The sequence below is a fragment of the Adiantum capillus-veneris genome, chromosome 5, assembly GCF_014529385.1.
Source record: "Adiantum capillus-veneris isolate H3 chromosome 5, ASM1452938v2, whole genome shotgun sequence".
NCBI classification, from domain to species: domain Eukaryota; kingdom Viridiplantae; phylum Streptophyta; class Polypodiopsida; order Polypodiales; family Pteridaceae; genus Adiantum; species Adiantum capillus-veneris.
The window spans coordinates 85093271-85106309 of record NC_140935.1 but is presented as its reverse complement, the minus strand read 5'-3'; the positions used below and the strand labels follow the sequence as shown (position 1 = coordinate 85106309).

General features: G+C 41.9%; 1 pseudogene; it reads left to right on the top strand.

Moving 5' to 3' along the window:
- Window positions 1–12695, top strand: part of LOC147457650 (uncharacterized) — a 77580-nt pseudogene extending 64885 nt beyond the window's left edge.
- The last annotated feature ends 344 nt before the right edge of the window (window positions 12696–13039 follow it).

The following is a 13039-nucleotide window of genomic DNA, read 5'->3' as shown; positions in this document are numbered from 1 at the left end:
ACCGAATCGACTCCAACTTTTTTGAAGCAAGAGTGGTCTTCCCTCCCACCGCCCCTTTTGAGGTGGAAATGGAGGCCAGATCCCATGGCGGTCTTTGTTGAGTAATCAGGTGGGGTGTGGCATATTCGACCTGGTTTGTGGCAACGAGTTTGGACCATCATAAGGGCTTGGGTCCCCTCAATAGCCTCGGTTTCTTATGATGGGGCATGGCTCCCTTTCCCAAATCTTGGTTCATCAGAGTGGTGGAATCCTACTGGTGAATCGACTTGTGGGGCGCCGTGTTCTTGGCCACTTGGCCAGTGATGGAGACTATCGGGCTTCGCCCTTCTTTTGGCTCTATTGATCCAATGCTTCTATGTGGCAGGCGATCTTTCTATTGATGTGTTGCTTGCCAATCTTCTTTCAACTCTGCTCTCTTCCCGACTCCTTTGGACATTGTGGAAGGCGGTGGCAGGGCCTTTTCAAATGGTGGGATCCAAGGTGTGTCTACTTTCCTCCTTTGTTTTGTGGGTCTGGCGGCTCCCTGTAAAACCCCAGGTTCTCTTTATGCTCTTATTTGTTGATGATGCTTTCTATGGGACAGTTGTTGCCCTTGCTCGATTGGAGCAGGGTTGTGCTTGTAAATTTTTTGAGTTTTTATTTTCTTCTAACACTCACTATTTGTGAGTTTGCCCCAAAATAAAAAAGATATATGAAGGAAAATTCCAAGGGATTTAAGACCATTGACGTAACATACCTTTTTTGTACATGTTGGAAGCCCCTTTGCAAAGGATATGCTAGGGTTTGCATGTATTATTTTGAGTTAATTCAAAACAAGCTCAAATACTTTTTTTTTAATAAAAAAAGTATATGAAGGAAAATAGAGGAAACCATACACAACATTTTGATTGCAATGAGAACTCTCCATTGGAGAAAGATCATATAACATGATTACACTATCTATTGGGATTAAGTTTAGAGCCTCCGGAGGGCCACCGTCTCGCCCTCTTGACCTCCTCGGGCCATTGTTAATTTGTACTCCATCGGAGAAAGATCATAACATGATTACACTATCTATTGGGATTAAGTTTAGAGCCTCGGGAGGGCCACCGTCTCACCCTCTTGACCTCCTCGGGCCATTGTTAATTTGTACTCAAATTGTTAGATGTTATTTCTTTAGTAATATCTAGTTGAAACATGGTTTGGTGGTACAAAAAAGGACCAATTTTTTTCCACCTTATTGGTACTAATGAAAAAGTGGGGACCGGTAAAATTTTTGTAGTTTGTGTCAAAACTTGTCGGAGTTTGTTTTTTTTAATTCTTCTTTTTAAGATCATCCAATGATATACAATATGATAAGTGATTTCTTTTGGGACTTTGATAATTTTCACTACAAAGACTTGTCGAAGGTATTGTCAAGGAAAACCAAATTTGTACCACCATCCCTTGCTTTCATCCATCTGGTATGCCAAGAATTGTCGTGTCTTCGATAGCGACCTCTCTGCGGCTAACTTCTCAGAGATTGTACAAGAAAGCAAAGACTTAATTTTTGTGGTTGTTAAAAGGCATAGCGTGGAAGATTGACTTAAAGCAACCCTCGCCATCCGGTTGAGCCATGCGCAATAGTAAGCTACTAGGTACTTCTAACTAAGCTTGATTGTAACCCTTTGTACCTCAAGGCTCTACCTTAGCTTGAGGCTAATTTGTATATATGTTGGTGACTATATAATACAATCACTCACAATTGTGAGTTTTTTTTGGGTTTTGGGTGGTTTTGTTTTTGTGGTGGTGGGGGGGGGGGGGGGGGGGGGGGGGGTTGTTGGTTGGGTTTTAGAGCCTTTCTTGTGACTTGTTGAACCTTCATAGATGTAGGCCATTCTTCTTTAGAGCTAGGTACTTGAGAACTAGATATACTCAAAAACTATCATCTTGATGGGGGTGTCTGTGTGTGAGTGCGCATGCACGCATGCACGTGTGTGTGTGTGTGTTTTTTTTCTTTTTTTTTCTTTTTTGTTTTTTTGTTTTTTTTTTGGGGGGGGGGGGGGGGGGGGGTTGTTGTTTCCTTTCAACATAACGCTTAAGTACTGGGAAGGAAATGTTTTAAGGGGAGAAGTTGATGTAGAGTCTAGTTTCAATGTATTAAGGTTGATGTTAATGATTTCAAGTGCACGCTCAAGCACTGTTATGTGCCTATATCATGATTTGACAAGTTGACAACAATCAAAGGAAAGCCAATCAAAGAGATTTGTCCCTTCTACCTTTGTACTTGTTAATTTTTAAAGATTCCAACACTTTTGCATTGTCCATGTCGTGGTTTGTGGCTAAAAGAGCAAGGTGAAAGCCTAAATAAAGGCCATAAGCTTACTAGAGGTTTGAGGCTCCATATGGTGCATTGTCTCCCAATATGGGCACCTCTTGCTTTATAATTGGGATCTGTTTCTTTACCAATTTGCAAGTGCACGCTCACAAGTGGTTCATGGGTTTCAATAAAGTAAACAACCCTTTGGTACTTATTTTTGGGCCTCAAGTAATATGAATCTCGAGAAGAGCTGCGCTCGGAGCTTCTTGAGATGCTACAGATGATTGCAATAGAGTAAACTATAGTCAGTTATTACCACTCCCATGGTGCTCCCATATATATATAGTTTCAATGCAGGATGTAATATGAGTTTTTGCACATCAAAAGAGCCTTTCCAGCACAGGCCTTGTTGCCTTACAGAAGATGCTAGCAGGGGGTCAATGATGATGAAGTTAGTGAAATACCTAACCACAGTGTCGTAAGCTTAGGGGGCATGTGGGCACTAGACAAGATTTTTGAAGAGCTTTTAGTTTGTTAAAAGGGCAACTTGCAACCACATAGCTCATAGAGTGTCTTTGGAAATTTGGAGTTCTAGCAAAATCAATTGGAGTCCACTCTAAAAATGGTACACATATAGATGGTCAATGCAAGCCAAGTTGCGACTGAGGCACAACACATGGCTAGAGTCTTCTAGAAGAATTGTAGTTTTGCACTTGCAATTAGCATGGGCGTGTGGGAACTTGGAGCCTGGAGGAAGAGTGCAAAGAGAGGTGATGAGGAGTGGAGGGGGGAGGTGTGTGTGTGTATGCGCGCGCACGCACTAGAGAGAGAGAGAGAGAGAGAGAGAGAGAGAGAGAGAGAGAGAGAGAGAGAGAATGTAAATATGTAACAAAAGGATTTTCACAAAAAAAAGAGAGAGAGAGAGAGAGAATGTAAATATAAAGGATTTTCACAAAAGAGAGAGAGAGAGAGAGAGAGAGAGAGAGAATGTAAATATGTAACAAAAGGATTTTCACCAAAAAGAGAGAGAGAGAGAGAGAGAGAGAGAGAGAGAGAGAGAGATGCAAGTCCCAAGGTCAAGGGTTTTGGGGGGGAGTGTGGGTGTGGGAAATTGTGGGACAAGGTGCAAGAAGGATAATGTAGAGTAGAAGTTCAAGGCAAAAATAGTAATAGAGAAATAGATAGATAGGCAATTTGGATAGGCTTGGGGTCCCGAGGAGGGGGATTGATTAATAAAATTAAGATATATAATAAGTAGAGGAACCGTATAAGGTTTCTCTTTGCAAATAAACAAAGGCTTAAGTTGAGGGCAATGATTTAAAAGAAAGAAAAGGAAAGGTTTGGAAATGGGGGGCCGACGTGTCGACAATCCCCTGACAAAATCAAGAGCCACCTGTAAAAATGCGCTCTCACTGATTGCAATGAACCAGGCCCCGAAACCAATCGGTTGCTGCCACGTCAACTGAGAAGCCGATGAACGGTAGGGGTGCATGGGCGCCCACGTGCTGGGGGCCAATACGGTGACGTAGAGCCGTTGATGCGGGCCCACGTGGCACACAAAATTGGGTCGGTTTTGTACGACCTGCTCTCCAGGCATCATTTTCGAGGATACCATTCACAGATAGAGAGAGAGAAAGCCTGAAGGCTGAACTTTGAAGCGGCCCATTTTTAATTCGTATCGAGCCTGCCTCTGGACTCTCGCTGTTGCCTGCCCCGGCCCCTTTTAATAATCCCACATATAGTTTAACCTCTCCCACCCCTGACGAGCATCATTTTATTACAAGCCACCACTTCGATTGGATTTCTTATTAGATATTGGTCACACGGTGCATAGTTCATAGCCAAGCTTGTGTCCTTTAGGGGCCACTTCGTATAGCCCTCACATCATCACTCATTTTCATTTTCACTTTATTTTGGCTCTGCCTCGGCTTAGAGGCCCAAAAAACGAAAACCGCCTCTTAGCGTTAGAAGAGGGAACGGAAAGGAAAAAAGGGCAAGGAGTCGCTCCCCTCCCAAGTCAGGGAAGAAAGGGAAGCAAAAAGTTTGCGCAATTCCACATGAGCACAAACGCACCGTCGAAGAGTAGTAGAACTTTCTTATTGGGAAACACTTTAACAATAAGTATTATTGCTTCTAGCAGTTTTTTCGTGTGAAACAGACATCATTGCAAAGTGAAAACGCTTTGTAAAATTTGAATTTGTCCTAAGTTATGAAGATTGAAGGTGGACTACATGAAGAATGTATCGGATACAATCCATAGATGAGATGTATAGTTGAAAGAGCTCAGTTGGAGATTGTATTGCCCTTGTCCATTAGTGAGCCTAGGTAATAAATAAAGTGAATACAAGAGCCCTCAAGACCTTTGGCATCCAGACAACGACGCAAAAGTAGAAACATGGTTCTTACAGTAGCATGTAAAGTGTGGATAAAAGTAGGATATAACATTTGAACATGTGTAGCACTATCTAACCTTGCCTAAGAGAGACAATTTATTTGGAGCTCTAGAGATTTTCTATAGATTTGTGATTATGGCTCCTAATGCAACGCTTAGTTTTTCGCTCTATTACTATATTGGTGATCATTAGCTTTCTAATGCATGTCTCGTGTTTCCATCCAAATGCTCCACAATCTACTTTTATGTGTGTTTGCTTAGTGGTCGAGTTTAAGCATGAAATATGAGAGGTTGTTGCCTTATAGTGGTTTCCAATTCTTCCCAATTGCTTGCTTCAATGTGATGGTGTTGGACATTTTGGAAAGAATTCGATGGAAGTGAAACTGTACAAGTCCTACAATTTTGAGTACAAGTATCACTTTCACCTCAAGAGAAAGTCATGAGTCAACAAGCGTCTATCAATGCGCAAATGAAGAGAAAACCTAAACTACTTAGTTGGGTGGAAAGAGCATGGAGACAAAGGGAGCAAGGACCAAGGAGCTTGAAATCTTGCTAAAATTGAAGGGGCCTAAAAGGCAAGAAGCCCTTAGTAGGCTAGTCCAATCAAGATATTTGGGGTCTAGATCCTAAGTAGGGCACTACCTTGATGTGATTAGAGATTAGAGGTGCATCACTATGGATTCTTCAAGGAACAAAGTGGTTTTGGTCTTCACCTAGGCAAGAATAGTGATTAGCAAAACTATTTTGAGACTACCCAGTATAGTGGTATGTATAACACAAATGGGAAAATGCATAGTTAAAATGCATGTGACTTGTTGAGAATAAGGTGGTAATTAAATGTACAATTCATGATCATTAAAGAGACTTCAATGATAAAAAAGGATTATTCAAACAAGAAATTGAATACTGGGTTATCATGCTACTACAATCTCTAATGAAAGATGTACAATGTGCCTCCTATAAAGACTTCTAGGAGAGTAGTTAGATTGAAATTATATATGATATACAAGAGACTGATCTAGTTGTTCATGGCCAAAAAGAAAAAACCTTTTAACAAGGGAAAAGAGTGCCTTGGTGGGTCCTAAGTGTGTTCACCCACTTCACTATCATAATATGGTCGCAAATTCCCTTTAGGAGTGATGCGATGAACATGACCTAGACTCATGTATAGGGAAGTGCTAGACCCTATGTGATCAGTCCACAAAGGGGAGTAACCCCAAAGCTTTGCAAGAGGCTTCAAACTTCTCATGAGGCAAAGCCTTTGTGAAACGATCGTCAAGGTTGGCTCGTGCAGGCACATAAGCCAAGGTGGCCTCTCCTAGAAAGAGTCTCTCCCTGATATAATGGTAATGCACCGCAATGTTTTTTGTGCAAGCATCGTGTGCGCATTTGCCGCACATGTCGGAGCTAGGGACTTGCCGAGCACCGTGTGCGAGCCACAGAGGACTCCAAGCACTCAACCAAGCTAACCTAGCAAGCTCAATGGGAGCAAGGGTGTGTCCCTCACCGCTCCACGCTCGCCATCGTGAAGGATTCCTAGTCGCGAAGAAGAGGGAGCCGTTGCCACCGCACTCACCCGCCTCGCCGTTGCCGATACCGGTGCAATTCTCAATCGCACATACACTCTCTCTCCCCCTCTCTCAAGCATACACACACTCGTGAGCACACAGAGATAAGGCAAGAGCACTCTTCTTTAGCATGCACCCTTTCAGAATACGGGATTTAGGTTACAATGGCCCTCTTATATGATTTTGGTCCATTCACACATAGGCGTCCACACTAGCCGGTCAAAGTAAAAATAGTGTCAAATGAGATGTGTGGTGCGTCTCTCATCGGCAATCACCAAAGCACCTATAGGACCGACAAGCCCGGTCCCTGACTCATAACAATGTGATATGGCGTTCGTGGGTGTTAACTGAGCTGGCGTCCATTTGCCAAGGTCAGAACCAAGCGTTGGACAGTCGCCAAGACTCCTATTTTGAATTCAATACCGCTTGTGAGATGACTTTAACACCAAGGTCAGCACTAAGCGATATGGAGCGTTGGGCAGTCACCAAGTCTCATATTCGCCCGGTGTTGACTCCACTGCCTGACTTGCAATCACATCATAACAAGGGTCTCCATCGTCGGCTAACATGCCCCCCTTCCTGATGTAGATTCAGTCCTCGAAAGCTAGTGAGGTGAAGCCCATTTGTTGAGGTGATAGACCATTTAGGATAGATTGTCTGCACAACAAGTTCAGCGTGAGAGTATACAAGTGAAACTATATGGCAATAAAGCATGAGGGGAATGTAAAGTACATGAGGAAATGAGTAGATGCAAAAATCTCGGAAATGCTACACTGCCATTAAGGACAAATAAATTGCACTTTGATGAAAGTAATCAATTCAGAGTTTTGGGCTTATGGATGAGTCTATCAATTAGTTAGTTATGGCTAAGGTTAAAACAACTACTTTAGTAGTAGCGAAGTTAGGAAGATTATCTAAATGCAAGATTCCCTAATTGTGCCTTTCAGCTTTGATGTCAACTAACTCTCACAACTCCAAACAAGAGCTTGAATTTTTCACTTTAAGCTTAATGGAAGTCTTTTTCATGTCATTTTGCTTTTGTTTTTTTAATTCAAATTTTTTTGCCATATGTGCTTATTTTGTCTGCCCGGGGCTTTTTGCTTCTCAAAGAAAAGCGTCCACATTGGGAACCTTTAGGGCTCTAATACGATAGACAATACATGTGAGTGAAGTGTCAAATCAAGCCGAGATTTCTCTTCCATCTTAAGAGTTTACTTTATGGAACTCTTTCTTTTTTCTTCCATTTCCTTTGTATTCTTACTAGCGTCTTTTGTTGTTTAAGTGAGCAAGATTCTCTATGCCTAAAACACTCCTAAGGTTTCAGACAATCGGATAATTTTATCAACAAGGACTAGTACTCAAGTAAATGAGTTAACCTAAAGTCACGGCCTCCTAACCTCAAGGCTCATCTATATGACTAAACTCCAGTTTATCAACTTAAGCAAAGGCAAATTTATACATCTGTAATGGCAGATAATAAGACATAACTAAATACATTTAATCAAACCATGGAAAACCACAATCAGCAAATATAACTATCCACAAGCATGAATCATGGAAAGTAGTACACTTGGAGGTATGGAGTTGCTCATTTTGTTCAAGAAGATACCCTCAGCCATGTGGATGGAGAGCCATATAAGCCTACACAACAATATCAAGCAACAAGGCACTATACCTCCAAGAGGCATGTTAGTATGAAAAGACAAAAAAAAATCAATAAAAACAAGCTGAAACAAAATCTAGACCCCTAACCTACCTATCCATTACCACTTATGTAGTCAAGGGAAGAGGATATTATATAGACCGGGTGGTATCCCTAAGGCTAGGCCTCTATCCTCATCATCTAGATAAACAAAATCATTTGCAATGAGGCCATAGTCTTCCTCAGTTTCTATTATGGATTCTTCATCATCTTCTTGTACACATATGTTAATCAAGAACCTCACAATGCATTGATACTCATTTTGTGCAAAAGAATAGGCATGTGTCACTGAAGAAACAGACGTTATTGGGTAGAGATCACTAGTAGTCCATAGACGTATCATCCATTCTAACTCCTCAAAATTTTTCTCACACGCAAGTCTCTCTATCAAATCCCATTCACAAGAAGGTACAGGGTAGCATATGTGAAACACTTGAGAAAAGTAAAAAGGGTACCTTTCATGAAAAATAGAAGCGCATGTCTCTGGTGAACTAGCCATCTCTGGGAACACAGATAGATTTGGTTAGGTCTCTAAAACATGAGTATTGTTTTCTGGTGCTGCTTGTCGTGACATGGTGCATTTGGGCTATATGTTGGGTCCGATAGGGTGCACTATCGTTGCTAGTCACTCTTGCTCTTTTACTACTTTTTTTTTGGTTAAGTATAAAGCTATATATATACAGTCCCGCAATTGGAGAGTGGAGAGGCCAGGGAGGAAGGCAAAACACATAGAAGTCCGTTATCATGTGATACGAGACATATTGGCTAGCAAGCACATTGAGCTAGTCAAGGTTCATATGGATGAGGTTAAAAGGGAAGTAATCGAATGATGGATGTCAATAAACACTCCCCCCTTCCTTGGATAGATCATACTTTTTGGAAGGTTTTCGTCACTTTTTGAAATCAATTGTTCCAAGTTGTAATGGGTGAAGACTTTGACCAATAGTTTTCCACCATCCTAAGAACTTCATCAAGTTGCAAGGGTGGTAAGGTACTCTCCCACGATCTCACTTGTAACTTTGCTTTAGGTGGTGAACTCACAATGGGAGGTGCTAATTCTTTCTTGTTTTTTTGGATATTTACAGCAGTAGGTGAAGGTTGTGTAGAAGCTTGTATATCCGTGGATGAACTACATGAATCTTCATTTGAGTTCCCTATTCCTAAGCTAAGTAATACAAATCGTTTCACTTTGGTACCCAAGCTAGCTATGGAAGATGTGTGTAGTATCTGTGATCTTTCCCTTCCCGTTATCTTCAATCGTCTCCATAGATACAAGATCCGACTCACATGGGCCGATAGGTGACAAGGCAGGACACAATTTACATTTAGACACCCAGATTTGATCATTCCTGTCATAGTAGCCTTGGGCTTCTAATAGTCGCTTAGGAATCCAACATAACGTTTCCTTACATTTCTTGAGGCAAGTGGGGCGTCTCTTACAAGGCTTCTGTTTTTAACCAAATTGAACATCAAAAGTGGTTGTCAACAAAGCTTTAGGGACCCATTTGTATGTTGCCCTTGACAATTCACGCGGAGTCTTGGGTGCTTCATTCTTTGTTTCAACCAGGAGAGTTGAAGCTCTAGAGGGTTGTGCTATAGGGACGGATGTTTCAACCTCTTGGATATGCAATGTTCTACTTTGTGTTCCCTCAGGAGGATGATAACTCAGGGACTATCGCTTGAGTGGCAGAGCTGAGAGTTTGTTTCTGTGTCGTGATACTCCTCGTTCCCCAATCGATAGTACACTTGGTTGCAAAAATCCACTTATGTCCCAGGTTTATGTTGCCCTCCATGATGTTGTAAGTCAAAGGAAGAGTCACTAGATGCGATAGGAGGGTCTTGAGTGGTACTGCCTTGGGATAATGGACCTGTTTCCAGAATCGTGTGAGACAAAACTAAAACAAGAGCTTGACTGCACAACAAAACATATAACTTGATTGAACAACAAAACACGGCAGAAATTAACAGGATACAACAATAGAACATAGCATTTTTGACAGAATTACACCAAAAACACACACATGCACCACATTTCTCTACCTTTCCTACATACACTAAATGACTTCATGGGGTAGCCCAGAGTGCTTCTCAAGCTTGGTGCAAGGAAACTCCCCGAAAACGGTGCCAAAAATGTGCATGTTTGCCACACGTGTCGGAGCTAGGGACTTGCCGAGCATCGTGTGCGAGCCACAGAGGGCTCCAAGCACTCAACTAGGCTAACCTAGCAAGCTCAAAGGGAGCAAGGGTGTGTCACTCACCGCTCTACACTCGTTGCCATGAAGGATTCCTGGCCGCGAAGAGGAGGGAGATGCCACCACCGTGCTTTGCCACTGTCGATGCCGCCGTAATGCTCAATTGCATATACACTCTCTATCCCCCTCTCTCAAGCATACACACAGACACATACACACACACTCATGCGTACACGATGGAGAAGAGGATGGAGATAAGGCAAGAGCACTCTTCTTTAGCATGCACCCTTTCAGAATACAAGATTTAGGTTACAATGGCCTTCTTATATGAGACTGGCCCATTCACACATAGGCGTCCACACTGGCCAGTCAAAGTAAAAATAGTGTCAAATGAGATATGTGTGTGTGCCTCTCATCGGCGATCACCCAAGCACCTATAGGACTGACAAGCCCGATTCCTGACTCACAACAATGTGATATGGCGTCCATTTGCCAAGGTCAGAACCGAGCGATGAGGAGCATTGGGCAGTCACCAAGCCTCCTATTCACCTGGTGCTGACTCCATTGCTGCTTGTGATGACTTTAACACCAAGGTCAGTACCAAGCGATGGGGAGCGTTGGGCAGTCACCAAGTCTCATATTTCCTTGGTGCTGACTCCACTGCCTGACCTGTAATCACATCATAACAAGGGTCTCCGTGGTCGGTTAACACATGGAACATTGGGCTCTTTGCAACCAGCAAAGCACTCTGATTGTTAGTGAAGATAGTGATTTGGAAGAATGTTGTCCAAAACCAAGTCAGTCATAATACATGTAGCTACCAAAGCTATTATGTATTCAGCCTCACAACTAGTAGTGGCCATTGTAATTGCATGTTGCCCAACCAAGATATACATAAGTTTCCAAGCATGAAACAAGAACCACTAGTGGCCACTTGTGTGTCGTAGCAACTAGCCCAATTCGAGTCCATTAAAGCATGCAAAGCTAGTGGCAATGAACCTCAACCAAATATGTGTAGTACCACTCAAGTAGTGAAAGATACGCTTAACTACATTCCAATGCTTTGACTTTGGGTTATCCATATATATGATGACTTTCAAGATTGCTATTGAACTTTTGGCCTTGTAATGCATACATAATCAGGCCACCAATGCTTTGCTGATAGAACGTGACATCAAAGTACTCTCTTCAGCATCATGAATTCTAAGCTTCAAAATTGTTTCCATAGATTAGCAATAGGCATGCATTCCTCAAGGCCAAATCTGTGCACCAATGTCTCAGTATACCTTGTCACAATATCTCCATCACTTTACTTAAATTGTATGCCCAAATAATGATGTGAAAGATTCAAATCAAACATTTCAAAAGAGGAATTCAAATACACCTAAAAATCAGCAATATGTCCTTAGACCAATAAGCATAATGTCATCAATCTAGAGAAAAATAAATACAACAACACCATCTACTCACTTGACATACAAAGTGCTCTCATTTGGACTATTTTGAAAACCATGTGGATAGCTTCAGACACAACATGCAGAGAGTTGGAAAGACTTTGAAGCGGCTCTCAAATGTGAGTATACGGATTACTTTTTGGAGGAAGAATACGAGTTTCAATCAAAGGATCTTGGTTGTACATATCTATTGGTAATAAGTGAAGTTTCCGCATCAAAATCTGAAGAATATGATCATAGTACTCAAACTTTGCAGGATGTATCAAGCTGTGCAAGTCATAAATGCATTTTGGTAACAATTGACACTGAAACAAGTGAGTGTCTACTGCAAAAGAGTGAGCTAGTGCAATCAGTAGATAAGGGCATACTTGATGTCATATACGAGGAGCCATATAAAGTAGACATGGTCAAAGAGAAGAAGGATATATATGAGTACAAGAATGGGAAAGTTGTCGAGGATTATCAAAAGCAATTACAAGCTGTGTAGAAAATTCGGGAGCTAAGCCATGATGGATTGCAAATCCAGGTTCAGGAGGGTATGAATCATATTTTTTATGCAGCAGAATGTGTATATGAGGTTGAGGTTGACATGCAGTCTATAAAACTTTTGGGCAATGATGAAAGCAAGTTAGGAGATGCCAGGTTGCTGCATATTCCCTTTGATGTAGGAGGAATCAATGTGGGTTATAATGTAATGAAGACTCTTCTAATGCCGTTTGATCCAGGTGGAATCCAATGCCAAGATAAGAGCCCTAAACGTATGACAATTGGTCAATTACTGGGTTGCTTTTGGGGATGTTGGAAGTTTATGCAGGGTGTCTTAAGGTGGATGCCTTTATTGGCAGCTCCCTTGTTTGTCAAGGGTGATCATGGCGGGCAAGCATTTCATATTTTCAAGAAAATGCCTAGTGAGGGGCATCTCTTCAAATGCAGTAACTTTTACATGTGTTATGGGAGTTTTTGGCAGCATACAAGCTTTAGAGCAAGGTGTAGAAATACATCTTCAAACTAAGAGACAAGACTTGCCAGAGAAGTATAATTCCCTCATAGACATGTATGCAAAGTGCAATGCCCTTGCAGAAGCTCAGAGGCTAATAGAGAGTGTTTAACAATTCCATTTCAAAATGTGGTCTTGTCGACTACACTGATTGCAGGATATGTTGAACATAGTCATGGTGAAAAAGCCTGGTGCTACATTGAAAGGATGCAAGTCAATGGTTTGTGCTACATCATCTTTTGGAGCCTTTTGATCCGGGTGCAGGAACCCAAGCTAAGGGCAAGATCCATATGTATCTTCGAGGGGCGATCTCAAGGAACGTGACGGGTTATGGGAAATTTGGGACATATGTAGATTAAGTTCTCAGAAATTTTTGTGAGCAATCAAATATGGGAGGTATGAGACATACAAGGTCCTTGGTGAATAGCTTAATCAGAACGTGGTTTCATGGGGCGC